Here is an 18,076-nt window from a genome sequence, read left to right as displayed (position 1 = left end):
GAAGTAACCCAAATTCTATACTCATCCCCTAAATAGTATGTTTCTTGAGCGGGTGGAAATACAGAATTTAGATCTTCCATGGACTCAGAACAGCAAAAAATGATTGAAGCAAAAAAGTCAAATGCCAACAATGACCTGTAATGCAGACACAAATTAAGATAAGCATGCCCTCCTATCTCCATCCAAATATAACCGTGGCATTACAGTAAAGACATTATGAAATGATAGCAACTTCTTCGATGCTCTATAGAATATGACAGAAGTCAGTGCCAGAGCAAAGGATTCTGTTTCCAGCGAGGCCAACAAATCCGATACAGGACATGACAATGCAAGAGCAAATTTTCTACCTCTGCTAAGTAAACTACTGTCCTGTGATTTTTGTAACAAACTTGATAAAACAAAATTAAGCTGTTCTTCAGGTGTCACTGGCTTAAAAGTAACAAAAAGATTCTGTAGGTATAATTTTAAATTTAAAAATAATTAGTGTTTTTTCCGACAAATATAATACTTACTGGAAAACAAAACAATTCCTTGGGAGAATAACACTTTAAAATTTATAATAATTAATAGAAATCAGATTGTCCAAGAAGATGGACAAATGTCCATAAGATTTACTGAAGTTTCTAAGGTTGACTTAAAATTATACAGGAATAGATAGCAGAGTCATTACAGATTCTAGCAAAAAAAACAGTAGACTTATTTGTGTAATTGTTGCCATTTACCATTCTGTAAAGACCTCAATTGAACTTCCTTTTAGAAAAAAAGTCTTGGAAGCTTTACACATTTTATGTTTTGAGTCGAATTTCTACCATCTTTCGCACACCCCAGGTGCAGAGTTCGGGAGTGGGGTACATTCAGAAGGAACATAAGAGAAGAGAAACATTTTTAGAATCCCTTATGTTGAATCTTCACATCATGAAAGAAAAAGAGTTCTGAGACAGAAAATACAGAGGCTACAAACTTGACCCTTCTGTCTTTCCATAGCCTAAAATAATTAAATAAAAATCCCAAGTATTTGGTGATATAAAAGTAGGAAATATAGCTCCAAAGAGGTGGATATTGAGGTAACACAGCTGAGCAGGATAAACAAGTAAACAGGATATACTATTTGGTAATATTTGATTATATTAAAACATTTCATATGTCTTTTGATTGTTGAAACTCAAGAAGCGAACGCTATATTTTACAATACAAACATTACATGTCTGAATCCAGTCTTGAATTATTTTTCCAGTACACATCTGTGAATAGTAATCTATACATTAATGCCTTGCATTGATTTCATATTGTTTCCCAAGGTGACCAAGGATAAAATCCCTTCAAACAGTAAATTACAAAATGAGCTGGGAAGCAGAAAACTGGCTGAAAATGTCCAAAGAGCCCATGGGCTTTAGTTTACAAAATCTCTTTCCCTAATCATTAGGAACCCATTTCCTGCAATGTTATAAATATGACAGCTGAACTCATTCTGACATTATTTGAGATTTATTAAGAACTTGTATCCATTGATACACTGAAATTTTGTACCATTTTGTTTTTTTCTTTTAAGCATTAACCATCTAGTCATTTTTACTGAGCAAATAACACATTTTATGTTATAAATCCAGCATGATAGCATTTTAATCCAGTGCTTACAGTAGCTAATTATGATTACCACCCTGTCACAGAGAGCACCTGATGTCACTGTCATCAAACTTAGGACCAACCAACAGTCACCAAACCGTTACTCATTTCCTCTTTTACTCTTTGAAACTTACGCTGTAAGTTTTGGTTTCTTTCCTAAAGTGATGTCTCAAATAACACTCATTAAGTGTTATTACAAAGGGTGGGAAATATACAGAGATAGGAATAGCAATACAACCACTAGGTTTATATGTACACATAATTACATTTCTAGTCATATTTATATCCACACTACATGCTTAAAGTAATCAGTACATATTTGTTAGTCAATACATGCTCAACATCGTGTATTTACTCAATCCATATTGTTTAAAACTAAAGTCAACTCTATTCATTTTGTTCTCCAATTCAAAGAGTTGTTCTCTTAGCCAGCTGACTGATTTAGTTCCACAACATTAGATGGGGAAAACAAACAAACAAACAAACATCTTTTAGGGGGAGTGAGAGTGAAAAACTATTCAGTTAACAAAGCTATAGTTCATGATTGCTTCTAAATAACTAAAGTTGTACTTCACTGCCCCATCCATACTTACAGAAGATAAAATTATTAGCAGTAATAATAATACTGTTACATTCAGGTAATTGTTTCCATTTATAAAGTGTTACTGAGAAACAGAATTAGTTGTGCTGAACAACTATAATTCTGTTTAATTTATCCAGACAGAGTATTAAAACATGGTGTTTTTTGTTGTTGTTGTTGTTGTTGTTTGTTTTTTTTGTTTTTTTTTTTTTTGGTTTTTTTTTTTTTTTTTTTGCCATATAGCCGTAGCACAGAATTTAAGATCAAGAACAGGGAATAACTATCACTTTCATTCTCATTAAAAAAATGCTGAATCAAAATTTTTATGCAAAGAACCTCTGCTTCTAGCCTTGGGTGGACTAGATGGTACAAAGTGTCTTTCTTTCACAAGATACCAGAAATCTCCAGGGGAATCAATAAAATGTTCTTTATAGTCCTTGAAGACACACAAAGTTGTGTCATAGGAAAGTGGCGTGTCAATGATTCATGGGAGAGATACGCTCCACAAGTGTCTAACAAATTGCACTGTGTTAAATGTTGCACTTCTTTGTAGTTCCGTGCTACATGAAATAGACATGTAGAGAGAGACTTAATGCTTGTTTTCCTTACAACAATCTACCAGACCTTTGGTGGAAATCAAATGTCCGATGTAAGAAATACAATTTAAGTAACATTATGAGGTGCTTCATGCCATTTTAAAAATATTCTATTTATGTATTTGAAAAACGGAGCTCCAAGAAAGAGGAAGAGGCAGAAAGAGAAATAGTCCATTTGTTAGTTTACTTCACCCCTGGGTTGAACAGCCAGAGTTGGGCGTGATGAAGTCAGGAGCCAAGGCTTCATCCAAATTCATTGTTTGGGAGATAGAGATCCAAGCACTTAGTCCATCTTCTGCTTTCTCAGGCCAAAAACAGGGAGCTGGATCAGAAGTGGAGCAGCCCAGATTGTTGCCTGGAAAAGCAGGCTCCTGGCTTCAGATTTGCTCAACACCGCCGTTGCGATTACGTGGAAAGTTAATCGACGGATGGACTATCTTCTTATCTGTCTGTTCTCTCTGGTGTATCTGCCTTTCCAATAAAAATACATAAATCTTAGGAAAAGAGATAGAGAGAGAGAGAGAGATGCCTCTACCTGAAGGATGATAAGTCATTTCCTAAATATAGTAAATTTGTTAAAGACAGTAAACATGGTTGATAATGTGGAAGAGAAAAAAAGGGAAAAGAAAGTAACAGAATATGCCACATTTCTAGTGAAAGAGAAAAACGGGGAGCTAAAACATAGTACCCATCAGTGAAATAGATTGACACTGAGAACATGAAAGGAAGCCATAATATTAATTCCTAATGCTTCAAAATTCTACAAAAAGGTAACCCCAAAAGTTCAAAAGGAACCCAGAAAGATTATAAGCAGTGCAGGAGAATTTATACCTCATTGGATCTAACTGAACTAAGTGAGATGTGGAGTGCTGAGCTTCATTTAAAGGGCATTTTCTTCCTCTGATGTTAGCAAAAATACAGGCAAACTACATTTCTCCCAATTTCTTTCTAAACATGCCTCTCTTCCTTCTGCAGGACCTTATAGATCCCTTGCTTTAATTCAGAGTTGCGGTGCAAAGCAAATCAAAGCCAGAGTAAATGAGCTATGAGTTATTGTCACAAAGTTAGTACCTGTAGAGAACTAAAAAAAGGATGAAAAGCAACTGAGCTTAAAGATGTAGAGACAGAAGCTCTGCTTTTCATGATATTATAAATTATAGTGACAGGAAGTCACTAACTGTAATGGGGAATCATGCGTGTTTAGCAAGGGGAAATATGACTTGATAACTTTTAAAAACATGTTTATATCTTCTGCACGAATTTTTGAAGCACAAAAAAATTTTCTAAGATAAAGAAAGCTGAATGGTTATATCCCTAAATATTCGTTTTCTTTTATTCATTGTGAAATGCTTTAGTGTCAGCCTGTGCACAAACATTATCCTAGTTTCAGAATTAAAAAGAAAAGCTAATTCAGACACAGACTTTCACACATGGAATTTCTTGGGGCCAAGGCATAGGCATTAATTAATTAATCACACTAAGATACATAATTATTATCTTCAAAGATGCCATGAAAAAGGAAAAAGGGGTATATGTTATCATGAGAAAGTGATTACAAATTTCACTAGAAAGTTGACTGTTATTCAAACAATTCCTGATACTATTTATCTTAAGTGCAATTAAGAGTTTTAAGTGGTATGGATGTTGGCTTATGAAAAATATGGAAGTCTGTGAGAGGAATATCTATACTTACTGTTTTAAAAAGTGTTTATTTTGGGCCTGGTGTGGTAGCCTAGTGGCTAAAGTCCTCACCTGGAACACCCCAGAATCCCATATGAGTGCCAGTTCTAATCTCAGCGACTCCACTTCCAATCCAGCTTCCTGCCTGTGGCCTGGGAAAGCAGTCAAGCACAACCTAAAGCCTTGAGACCCTGCACCCATGTCGGAGACCCAGAGCTGACTCCGGGATCCTGGCTTTGAATCAGCACTGCTCTGGCCGTTGCAGCTGCTTGGCTAGTGAATCATCGGACTGAAGATCTTCCTCTCTGTTCTCCTCTCTGTATACCTGATTTTCTAATAAAAATAAACAAATCTTTTAAAAATGCTTATTTGTTGACCTGAAAATCAGAGTGACAGACTCCTCCCTACATACACAGAGAGAGACAGAGAGAGAGAGAGAGAGAGAGAGAGAGAGAAAGAAAGAAAGAAAGAAAGAAAGAAAGAAAGAAAGAAAGAAAGAAAGAAAGAAAGAAAGAAAGAAAGAAACAAGCAGTAGGGGAGAAATGGCTAGAGAGGGAAAGAAAGACAGACAGACAGAAAGAGAATCTTCCATCTGCCAGTTCACTCCCCAAATGACTGTAACAGCCAGAGAAGGGCTATAGCAAAGCCAGGAGGCAGAAGCCCCACTGGAGTCTCAGACATGGGACAAGAGTCCAAGTACTTGAGTCAAAACAGGTGTCCTGAGCAAACAGTTACATGATGCTTCTATTCAGGGAGAAGGAATGAAAAAAAAAAAAAGACACATATTGAAAAAGAAAGAACTCTGGTTATCTTTTTCTAAATATCTAAGTAGTGTGTCAAGTTGGTATTTAGCCAAATGGATATTGGATGGAAAAGAGCACTGGGCTACGAAAATAAATGTGGGAATCATTCTGATACCAGCACAGATGAGACCCAGATGTGTGGAGGGGGTAAGAGCCCTGTAGGAGGTTGCAGGGGGTTCCCCTCCTGGACCAGTACTCCCGTTATCCCACTCGTGAGCGTCAGAATTGGGACCATGATCAGACCAGGACAGGCAGGGCTGCAACATCTGTTAGCACGAATGTAATCCAGGGTGGAGGAAAGCTGATTGGGCTAACCAGCTGTGTTCACTGGTGTATGCATGAGCCAGAGTAAGTGTAGGTTGATAGAGTTTACCACAGTATCAGCTGGCAAGTCCTGTGACTGGGGGCAAAGCATGTCAAACTCAAATGCAAAACCACCTGAAGAATGTGAGATCCTGGACTGAGAGTAGGCCAAATAGAGAAACTGCAGCCACCTTTCTGATGGGCTGCAATTCCCACTGATGAGCGTGAGAATCAGGGCTGGGGTTCTAGAGAACCATGGCTAGACAGGTGATGGTAACCACCAGCATGAGTGTAGGCTGGATAGCGGGGTCAGTTGGGCTGAGCTAGGTTTCAAAGCCCATTGATGTATATGAGACCTGAATGGGATGTTGGACTGACCGGACTAGTCTGCTGCATATACTGACAAGTACAGGGCCATGCCTGGAGGCTAGTGGGAATTATAATCTGTTGCTCCAACTAGGCTGTGACTCCCATGAGTGTGGTGGGCAGGGTTGGGAAGGTCCGTAGCATCCATTGATTTATGTAAGAGACTGGACTAGAGACAGAAATGACCCAGCGATTGCAAATGCCAGTGTGTGTATAGGCGGATGTGAGTGATAGAGCCATTCCCCATTCTGGTAAGCACACACGTGTCAGGTCTGGGGTCACTTCAAATGAGGTTGCTTTTGGTATCCCCCAAGGTTAACTGCTGGACTCAGAACTCTAACCAAGGGGAGAATTGTAATATCCATAGTTTGACTGTGGAGTGCATGCGTCAGAACTGTTTCTCCTCAACGGAGGAGGGGACAGCATGCCCAGTTGCACATGAATAATATGGCAGTTCATCGCGGCCTGCAAGAGACATCTGGTAGCATAACAGAGGAAGAATGGCAGAAAAAATGGATCAACTACACCAGTCAAGAGTTGACAGCAAATACCTGGGCAAGTAGAGACTCTGGGTGGACTATGTCAGCCAATGGAACCCGGAAGGATTTCCTCATCCTTCAATAGGCGATATCAACTGCATGTCAGAACTATCAAAACTACGTGAGCAGAACCCTCGGAGCATGCTCCACATTGTGGGCCATCGGATGCCAGCAGGTGACCGTTACCCATCCCAGGATACTGAGGCAGTTTGGAGGCTGTGTATGATTTCTCCCCTTATCACTCCACTGCCCTTAACTATAAGAAGAAAAAAAAAAAGAAAATATAGAAGCAATGATCTCTTCCACTTTGCCCTAATCCTCCACCCTTCTCAGTATAATCAACTATGTAAACATCATCAAAAATAAAATAAATTAAAATAGGAAAGCAAAACACACAAAAAACACAGCTGTGAATATGTTGAAATTTTCCAGTAAAAAACTACAAGAAAAAGCACATCTTCAAACATTAAGAAACGCTAACATGTGTTGACCCAATAAAAAAGAAGGTCCTGCACATAAAACTGAAAAAAATCTTAGCTATGAGATAACAGACAAAATAAAATACTATCTAATGATTATCAATAACTATAAAGGGTATCGGATTTTCCTATGTGCAAGTTACTAAATCAGACAATTACTCTTTTATGGAAGCATAAGACAGCTGAATTTTGCTATCAAGAAGCGGATGTTGTTATGGTTGGCAATAACAGAAGTAGGAGGGCAGCATGCTATCTGGTTGTTCTCCATTCCTTCCTGCTCCAAAGAAATGACACGAAGTGCCCACAACAGATGTCTGCTTGCGCATACAGTAACTAGTCAACAAGAGAGAATGCTTGAGTTTAGAAAATTCATGACTTTTACGATAAAGTAGAAGTTAAGTATGCTGTTATCTGCAGGAAAGTACTTGTTTAAAACAACACAGAACAGTGTCCTATGTGAAAAAATGCTCAAGACTGCCAGCCTTAATCTAGCCAGTAACAGCACACTGGGATTCAAGGAGCTTATTGTCAAGTGTTTCACGCAACTGGTAAGACAAATGGGAGGAAAAGTATCTCAAATAGCTTTAGGCAACTGGAATTCATTCTTAATCTAAATAAGAGATGCTTCATTGACGTAGCACAATGTGAAAACATTACTATAGTTTGAAAAATGAATATGAGTTGAAAGAATGCAGACTATAAACATAGACTACTGTTGGGAAATAAAAATGGAAATGACAATCTGAAGTGGGGTATGCAGCTTAGGAAAATGTGGGGTTTTTTAGTATCAAATGTTTAAATACTGATGGAAATGCACAAAATATCTACAAACTTCAAAATTCACAATGCTACTAAACTATTTAAGGTGTAATTCAGTTTTATTAGTATGAAACATCTTGAGATAAGTTTATTTATGAGTCAAGTGCATGATTCCTAAATATGGAAAGATTTTAGCACAATCACACCATCATTTAGTAACAAACAAGCAAACAATAAAAACCTGTTCTTTATGGGAACCCCAGAAAAGCAGGGGGTACTTTGTTTCTCTGCACAGCGCTAAGATACTGCATAACCGGACACTTTTTTTTTGGATGGGATTTACTCTGCTCATTTGGTCAGTTTCCTCCTCAAATTCAACCAAGGAGAGTCTGTTGGCTTGCAAACCTTCTTTACAGAAGACTTTCCTTTATGGTGCCAGCTTTTGGTGAATTTATGGTATGCACCATCTACATGGTGATCATAACCATTAGAGAAGCTCCAGCTTTTACTTCGTCCCCAATTCTCACAAACACCTTCTCAATGATTCCGGCCCTGGGTGTGAAAGGACCTTCTTTGAGTCCCCTCTGATTTCACTGAGGATAGGTATTTGGGTACTGGATGTCAGAGCTGATACTCCCTTCCTATAAACAGAAAACAAACCCTACATGGAATTCAGTTCCCAACTCTGCATTTTCACTACTCATCTTGCTTTTCCATTATAAAGGAGCGATGGTGTACTTGCTGCCTAAGAGGTATTAACAGAGTGTCAGTCACAGTCCAGAAGCTATGTTAAGTCTATGCCAGGAACTGTTCTTAACATTTACATAAATTCTGTCATTAATTATCACAGTCAGATCCATGAGGTAGACACTGCTACTATTTCTGTTTATAGATGGGGAAGTTGGAACCCAAGGTCAAATTGCTGCTAAGTGGTAAAGCCAGAACTTGAAACAAGGCACTTTCACAATCTGGAATTCAAGCCCCTCATCTTACACTGTCTTCACTACCCTGTTGTCATAGCATAACTGACAACAGAAAGGAAGGCCTGGGAAAATGGCATTATTATGGAATCTGTAACTAGTATTGAAGTAGTAGTACTATTGGAAACATCGGTTGACAAAGCACTGCACTATGTAAGACAGTTTCCAAGGAGGCCACAGTGAAATTGATCATTGGCTCATCCTCTGTCAGGACAGTGTGTGAAGGCTTCACTTGGTAGCTGGCTCATAACCAAAACCATGCAAAGCCATGCTTCGCAATCCTTTGATGGCCCAGGGACCACCACCTCTTGCAGCCATCTTCCGCATGAGGGACATTTGGTCCACAGACACCTCTCCCAGTGGTCGCCTCCTCTAAAATCACAGACTCCAAGTGTCAGGAGGGCAGGGCATTCAGGCATCCAAGCCCTGAGCGAACACCGTCCCCTGAGCCAGAAGCTTCTCTCTGAGAAGCAGAGAGTATACTCTTGTGCAAAAGATATCTATCTGTGAGAATCTGTGTGAACACAGAGAATGAAGGGAGAGCAAGAGAAGGCTGGGATCTTCTTTCATTGCAGAGTGAATTGGAGAGACTTGGTGCTGTGTTTGGAGTCCAAAGGCATTCATCTTGCTCTTACTAAATTTTAAATAATCCTTCTGAGAATATTATTCTGAGCTGAATTATGTCCGCTCTAAAAAGGCATTGATGTCTAAACTCCAATATCTTCTAACATAGTCTTACATGGAAACCATTTCCCCAGATTATCAAGTTAAGATTGACGCTTAGCCAACATGACGATCTTCACATGAAAAAGGAACTTATGGCGCAAACATTAGACATGTGTAGCAGGATGACGTGAAGACAGCAGAACAAGGAATTCTGAAGGTTTCTAGAAGCTGGGAGATATGAACACATGTTTTTCTTAAAGGTTTATGTAGGAACTCACCCTGTGGGAATCTTGACTTCAAGTGTAGTGTCTGTAACTGTGAAAGAGCACATTTCCGTTGTTTAAGTCACGGACCAGGCGATAGTTTGTTCAAGGAGCCCTAGGAAGCTAATACAGATAGATATTATTTTTGGAAACACAAAATTCTGGTAACAAGATTTTAAAACATCGAACATTAAAATCTTTGAAGCAGCCCTTATTGCTTTATTGGCATTTGTCTGGAAAATAGTCCTTTCCAATAGTGTATCCTTTGAGAACATGTCTCAAATATTCATTCTTAGAAAAACGTGAAAAACGGAAATAAAAGAAGGAAGAAAAATTCATGTAAAAATTTATCTGATTAAAGGGAGAATTCAATGTGCATTGGCCTTAATTAATTGACAATTAATTACCAGATACTTCATATTTGTTATTGTCATTCAAAATAATTTATTTATTTTAAATCTGAAGAAATGAATTTGTTTGGCAGAAATGGCTCTGGAAGGATCTTAGCCAATTTGTAGGAATAGGAAACTGACGGAATGACTCTAAACTTTAGCAAAAATTACCTAACCACTATAGTTTACACCTTCTCATCTGTACCTAAAGAGCCAAAATTACTATGAAAATTCCTTTTTTGTAAAGATGTATTTATTTTTTACTGGAAAGTCAGATATTTATGGAGAGGGACAGACAGAGAAGAAGATCTTCCATCCATTGATTCACTCCCCAACTGGCCTCAATGGCTACAGCTAAGCTAATCTGAAGCCAGGAGCCAAGAGCCTCTTCCGGGTCTCCCAAGGATGGCATTGGGCCGTCTTTGAGTGCTTTCCCAGGCCACAAACAGGGAGCTGAACAGGGAGCTTGATGGGAAGTGGAGCTGCTGCGATTAGAGCCAGTGCGTATATGGGATCCTGGTGATTGCAAGGGGAGGATTCCAGGCACTAGGCTATCACTTTTAAAACCATATGTTTCTTACACAAACTGAATGTACCTGAGATCTTCCACTAAAAGCTTTCTGATTACTTACCATTAACCTTTGTTCTTATAATTTTTTTTTCCTTGACACATATGTCAAGCTTTTTCTTGATTTTTTTGTCCTTTTTTTGCAATTTGCCTTAGTTGGTCATTTCAGGTGTCACGTTGAACTTCACTTTGATGATGCTCAGAGAGATAGTTCATCCATCCACACGGGCGCAGTTGTACCTTGTTATGAAAACCTGTATCAAACCAAGGATTTTCAATGGGCCAGCTACAGTCAATATTCTACAACCAACTGCAAACATTTTTATTATTTATTCTTTATTATTTATATCATCAATTCTTTGAACAAATGAAAATATCACAAGCTTTTTCCAGCTAAGTGGTTCTGGGAATATTTCCACTTAGGTCTTTAAATGTCTGTAGTATTAATTAGATTCTACTTGGAGTGAAATTCTGTGTGAGCAGAGAAATATTCCTACCATATCCAAGGGAAACGGCACTCATGAACAAGGCAGCAAAAATATGGACAACTGAGCAAGTGGACAGTTGATCTTACTTGCTGAAATCATTTCAAATCATTGCCAAGAATTCCCAGAATGTTTTCAGAGGGTGTACATCTGCGATAAAAGAAAAAAAAAAAAACAGCCCTAGGAAATTTCCCAAGTAGGCTTATTGTTTTACTAGCTTTTAAAAAGCATGCCAGGATAGCTAGCAAAGTCTTCACCCTCTTGATTCAGGTTAGCACTTACCAAATCAAAAATGGTTCAATCATCTGAAAAAAATCCTTCTTACAAGAGCAAAATAGCAGGCATACCAACCTGGTTTTGCATGCATAGTTGGTGCACACTGTACTTTCAAAAACATCCTCTGGGCATAATAGTTGTAGAAATACTTTGTGGCTTTTAAAGACAAATAAAACATGAAAAGTCAATGTATTTATAAAAATAAACCCATCTTAACTTTTCATTTCTCCAAATATGCTTTTATATGATGACTTGCCCCTCAAAAAATCCGAGCTTACGTTAAATAAATGTGTAATATTGAGGTCTTATGTTCCTAAGAGTTAGTCTTATCTTTGTTGTTGTTGTTTAAAAGTTATTCATTATAGTCACAGCTGAAGATGCCATTACAAGTATTTTCCCCATCTAACAGAAGGTGTGTTTGGAGCATTAACAGTCTGTATGAAAAATAATTAGATCATTTTTGAGGAAGCGGTCCTCCTAGCTCAGCACCCTGAAGAGCACAATCTGTATTCTTCTTTCAGTTTCACTCTCCATATACCAACTTCACACACTAAACTGCAGTGTCTGCTTGCAGCTACTTTCTCCTAGCACAGTACATTCTAATGAGAAAAATATACTATTAAAATTATACAGGAAATTTGTTAGGTTTCCTACAAGGAATGATTATTTAACGGTCCTTGTAAGTCCATGATTTTTATATTTAGTTGTGTTTGCTTGCACTCTGAGTTTATTCTCAATACACTAAAAGAACATGTATAACAAATATCTAGCACAAGTATTTTTAGATACAAATGGAAATAAAAAAAGAGATTATTAAAATCACTATTACATTGGGCCTGGAGGCATGGCCTAGCTGCTAAAGTCCTCGCCATGAATGCCCCAGGATCCCATATGGGTGCTGTTTCTAATCCCAGCAGCTCCACTTCCCATCCAGCTCCCTGCTTGTGGCCTGGGAAAGCAGTCGAGGACGGCCCAAAGCCTTGGGACCTTGTACCCGCGTGGGAGACCCAAAAGAAGTTCCTGGCTCCTGGCTTCGGATCGGCATAGCATGGGCCGTTGTGCTCACTTGGGGAGTGAATCATCGGACGGAAGATCTTTCTCACTGTCTCTCCTCCTCTCTGTATATCTGACTTTCCAATAAATAAATAAATCTTTAAAAAAATCACTATTACACATCCCTAAGAGTCCTATATTACGCAGAATAGCAAATAACATCATAAGTATATTTCCTTTCAAATAATCTGTCGATTGAAAATAAAAAAATTCAGAATACAGAATAAATGGGTTGGAATAAATTTAAATATCACCGATGTAGCAGAGAAACCTTAACTACGGAAAAGAAAGGAAAATTCCAACAGCAGATGCCATAGAGCATCATTAAGCCAAAGATAAGAGTTTGGGAAAACACCTCCTATTGAGTCAGACAATTCAGTGTGTCAAAAAACATATGGGACTTGGAACATCTCAGATAAATTTCCCTCTTCTAGTGTTCCATGACAAATCACAATGCTATCTAACCTAGAAGAAAGGTAAGCAAATTTTTCATTTTCCACCTCTTAGAAAACACAGGGGCAGATGTTGAGCCTAGCAGTTAAGATACTGGCAATGACGCCTGCATCCTGTGTTAGAGTACTTGTGTTCGATCTTTGGCTTCAGATCCTAATTCCTCCCTCCTGGTTACAGAACCCAGAAAAGGCAGCATATAATCATGTAAGCAGTCAAGCTCCTGTCACCAAAGTGTGGTGTATGGATGGACCTCTGAGCTTCCGGCTTTGTCCTCCAACCAGTGGGGGGCACATGGAGAGTGAGCTATTAGACAGGCATTGCCTCTGCATCTGTCTGCTGCTTTCTCTCTCAAATTAAAAAGAAAAAATAAACACATGTCACTGAGTTTAAGCATGTACTTACAAATTGCTAGAATTGAGATTTTTAGATAATGCTGACTCACCGTATGAAAGTTTAAAGAAAGTAATATTCTTTATAAAGTGCTAGAATTGAGAATTCCAACTCAATATTATCACTTTAACTCTGCTAAAAATCCCTTACATTTTTGCCACACTGCCAGGATTCAGAAAACTCTCAAAACATTTTCCAAGTTTGTAATACACTCCTCTGAGTAACTTTTATCCTTTTGAAGTGGAGCTTTTAAAAACAATTGAATAATGGACTTATGACTGTTTTGAAAGACTATACTATTGTAATAAAATAGGGGAAATCACTAGGGGGTGTATTTTGGGGAGCAGAGATGGAGGAAGTCCCAGAGCCTTTGGAATTGTATCATAAATTAATTATTTTTTAAAAGACTGTAAAAAAGTTTGAAAAGATAGTTGGAGTTTAAAACTATATACAATTTTTTAAAATTAATGCAGTTCTCAGCATTCTTTCTTTATTTTCTCTCTCATCTTGCCATCTCATCTTCTTCCATGTCTCATCTAGTCAAACATTCAACAAGATAGTCTTATTACCCAGTTGTAGGAGAGTGCTTTTAAAAAAATATTCTGCCCTGCAAAGTGTCTCCAAGGCCAAGGGTCAACACTACAGTACCTTTGAAAAAAAAAAAATCCCCAAATTATTCATTTATGCAGCCTATGTTAAGAAAAAGATTAACAAGACAATGTTCTACCCACTGAGATAAACAAGTTTTATTCATATGTCAGGACAAACAAAACAAGAGTAACAACCACATCACAATAAAAGAAAATATACCAAAAACAATAAACTTGAATATCTTACTATCTTTGTGCTTTCAAATTCTATGTCTTAGGGTCATCCTGGTGGCTCAGCAAGCTAATCCTCCTCCTGCAGGGCAGGCATCTCATATGGGCAACAGTTCGTGTCTTGGCTGCTCCACATCCTATCTAGCCCTGAACCAATAGTCTGGGAAAGCAGTAAAGGACAGGCCCCTGCACCCAAGTGGGAGACCTGGAAGAAGCTCTTAGTTCCTGGCTTCAGATTAGCTCATCTCTGGACATAGAGGGGTATGAACAAGCAGATAGAATATTGCTTCCAATCTCTCCTTCTCTCTGTATATCTGCCTTTCAAATAAAAATGAATAATTGTTTTTCATAAAAAAAACAAGTGTATATCTTTAAGGAAAAATTTAAAAGTTTGAAGGTGGAACTCATGACTAAATTTGGTAATAATAGGACAGAAGAAATGGTACAAAGAGAAGACAAGAACAAAAGAGCCCAAGGCGATGTGCCATAATCAGGGAGCAATCAGGATCATGCTGGCACTGGACAACACGGTGGGTGGTTATTTCTATCAGTTTCAATAGAGAATGCCAGGCCAACAAAAGTGAATGTTCTCCATCCCCACAAGTAAATACGCTACCATTCTCAGTTGCTTTTTAAGTACTACACACTTCTTGAGGCTTCTACCTGGGATGAGATCTATTGAGATCTGAAAGTTTGCTTCTGTCGTTTTGCTTTAAACTAAACCTTTCAGCTTCTCTGTAAATAAACTCCAGAAGTTGGATGCAATCATCTTTTCCTACTTGGGTCAAATGTTCAAAGGGAACAGACAGAAAACAAATTACAATGTGGGGAATATATTGAGAAGATTTTTTTTTCTTTCTTTAAGATATATAGCTAATAAAATGCTTTGCAATAATTTAGTGTTTACAATAGATTATCTAGAATCATCCTTAGTCACAGAACAAAAGCCCTGAGCATATTCTTTATCCTATGAAATCTCTTTCATTTGGGAACAGAATTTAATGCCATCTGGCTCCAAAACCAAAGCTTGTAATTTCTGGCAGTACTTGGGGGAAACAGCTGCATACAGATCACTCCAAACCTCCCATAAAAATATATGGTACTATCACTTTTTTTCTTTTTAAAAATGCTTTACCAAATTCCCCCATAGTATCTTTTGCCAGTCTTGCTGTAAAAGTTATGTTTATGATGACTGAATATACTTTCAGTAATAGCTACTGTGGCTATCAAATGACTGTTTTTCTTCTGCATTTAATCACCTGAAAAGAAAGAAACTATGGCAAACAGATTTCACTGACTTAAACAATACTTGTTAAAGAAAGACTGGCCCTGAAGCATGTTACTCAAAAAGTAATTTCCTGGACACAGTATTGAGCCATTGCCTTATTATTTAGGATTTTTATTTATTTTGTCCCTCCTTTTCTTTTCTTTTTTTTAAAGTGTAAATCAGCCCTTTTTCCCTCCCTGTCTGGCCTTTATCTACTTACTCATGAAATGACATCATGTTCTCTCAGCATCACTGTGAAGGAACTACACTGCCAATTTCTGTTTGAGGCTAGCCAGGGACAAGCATCACTATGCTAGGATGTTTCAAGCGCTTTATTTTGTATGTATAAAGATTCAGTGACCTTTCATAGGAGTCTGGATTCAGAGGCATCTGGAGTCAGTTGGATAAACTTCACATATTATGGCTTTTGAAATAAAACCTATCTTTGTCTTAGAAATATCTCACACAGAATTAAAATCTAACATAATTCTGAAATTTATTGTCAGGTAAAATGATACAGAAATTTAAACAATCCCTATGCTTATTTAATATGTAAAGTTGTGATATTGGAATTAATAGTTGATACAAGGGGGCCTCAAATAGTACATGAATCTAAAGACATGTGTATTGTACATTAACTACTTGAAGTTCCTTCAACTGCTAATGTCGCTGCCCTGGATTCTTTGAGTTTCTTTGCAGACCTACATTCCAGTATTTGATCATTGACCTAATTCTTGACAAAGAGGTCCTTATATGTTTGTGTTTTCCAGAGTGATGGCATCATCTGATACAGAATTGCAAAATGTCTCCAAATTTCTAGGATAATAAAACATCTCTACTCACAAGTAGTGATTCTTAGCATACCTCTTTACAGTGTCAGCCTCCGAATGGGAACTTGCTGTCAAAATAAAGAATCATTTAATTAGAGGGTTCAGACTTTGCCATCATGCTTCTCAAACTCTGGAGAGGAAGGAATGGGAAGATGATTACCAAGGGGAAATGATGTCATTAGCCAGACCAATCTAATAATGTCTCCCTACAAGCCCTTTTGCTTTAAACTAAACCTTGCAGCTTCTCTGTAAATAAACTCCAGACGTTGGATGCATTTTGCACAACTACTGGACTGCTTAAGACATGGAGGTCTCTGGAGGGTGGTAAACCCAAGGATACCACAAAAGCTCCTTGTCCCTTCCCTTTCTATGCCTCATCATCCAAGTGCTTGTGTGCATTATAATATGCTTCACGGTGAATGGGTCAAAGTGTCTTCTGCACAGCTTCTGTATGGCTTGTGAGCTGCTCTATAAAAGTCATCAGACCAAAGCGAGCTTTCTTTATGGGTCCCCAGTTTCATCCAGTTTCCAGAAGCACAGGTCACAGCTACGTGGAGTATTGTTGGCATCTGATCTGAAGTGGTGGGAGCAGTCTTGTGGAGCTGAGCTCTCAGCTTGAAATTGCACGTGGTGTCAGAATTGTATTAAGTGATAGGATGCTCAGTGGATGTCTGAAGAATTATTTGCTGTTTGGGAAAATCCTAACATATCCATTGTCAGAATGTTATGTTCAATGGTACATGAAAATAGGAAAAATCTTGCTTTTGCTATTTTGTATTTCTTACAAATATTTTATTAAGTTTCATATCTTCTTAAAAGTTTTAGGAGGAAACTCAACATTGACAATAAAGTACTTGCAATAAGTATTTGCAACTTTTTATAAAATATTCAATGCAAAAAATGAGTGATAAAAGTTTAGTTATAAGAAAATAGTTTCAACAGGAAAACAAGCATTGATCTAATGAAACCCAAAGTATTAGTTTTCTGAGGAACTAGTTTGACATTGTAAGGAATCTGACATTATAAAGCAACATTTAAATTATCAGAATGATACTGACAAACCTAACTATCACCCTACTGATCATTTGATCATTTTGCTGCTATCACTATTTCTTTGTACCAACTGCTCTGTAAATGCATTCTTGGGATGAGTTAAAGTTCTACCTAGAAAAATGTTAGGAAGAAATAATTTTATTTGTTTTCACAGTGATATTTGTGCAAAACCTTGGTTGAGGAGAAACATCTTAGACTTAATTTCATAGATTGATTATGATTCCAGCTCCTCCAATCTGGTATAAAGCTACAAAACTTAGATAAGGTTTGACTAATTTCTTTCTCTTCAAACAGTATGAATTTACTTTTACTCTTTGTCAATTTGTACAAATAAATATAATAATCCAAGCAAGGCTTTGGCTAAAGATGAGAAAATTAATTTCACTAAGTAATACATTTAATGAGACAGTTCCTGCTAGTTTACTGATGAAGAAAGTCTACATCCCACATTGGGATATGTAGATTTGACTCCTGGCTCTGGCTGCTGGCCTAAGCTTTCCAACAATGCCCATTCTAGGAGTTGGTGGTGAAAGTCAAGGTATTGGCAATCTGCCACTCACATTGGAGATTTGGGTTGCATTCCTAGTTTCTGGTCCTAGCCAAGTCTCAGCTGTTGTGAGAATTTGAGGAATAAAACAAAGGACTACACCTTTCTTTATAGGTTTCTTTCTCTTCCTCTATATGATTTTCAAATAATAATTAAAAGCATCTATTTACTTATTTGAAAGTCAGAGTTAGCGGGGGAGGGGAGAAAAAGACCCTCCATCTGATAATTTACTCCGCCAGATGACTGCAGCAGCTGGCTCTAGACCAGGCCAAAATCAAAAGGCAAGAACTTCTTTCAGATCTTC

Source organism: Ochotona curzoniae, unplaced genomic scaffold, assembly GCF_017591425.1.
Source record: "Ochotona curzoniae isolate NIBS_2020 unplaced genomic scaffold, NIBS_Ocur_1.0 contig_3498, whole genome shotgun sequence".
In the NCBI taxonomy this organism is placed as follows: Eukaryota; Metazoa; Chordata; class Mammalia; order Lagomorpha; family Ochotonidae; genus Ochotona; species Ochotona curzoniae.
The sequence above is the reverse complement of the archived record's forward strand: the minus strand, read 5'-3'. Positions refer to the sequence as shown.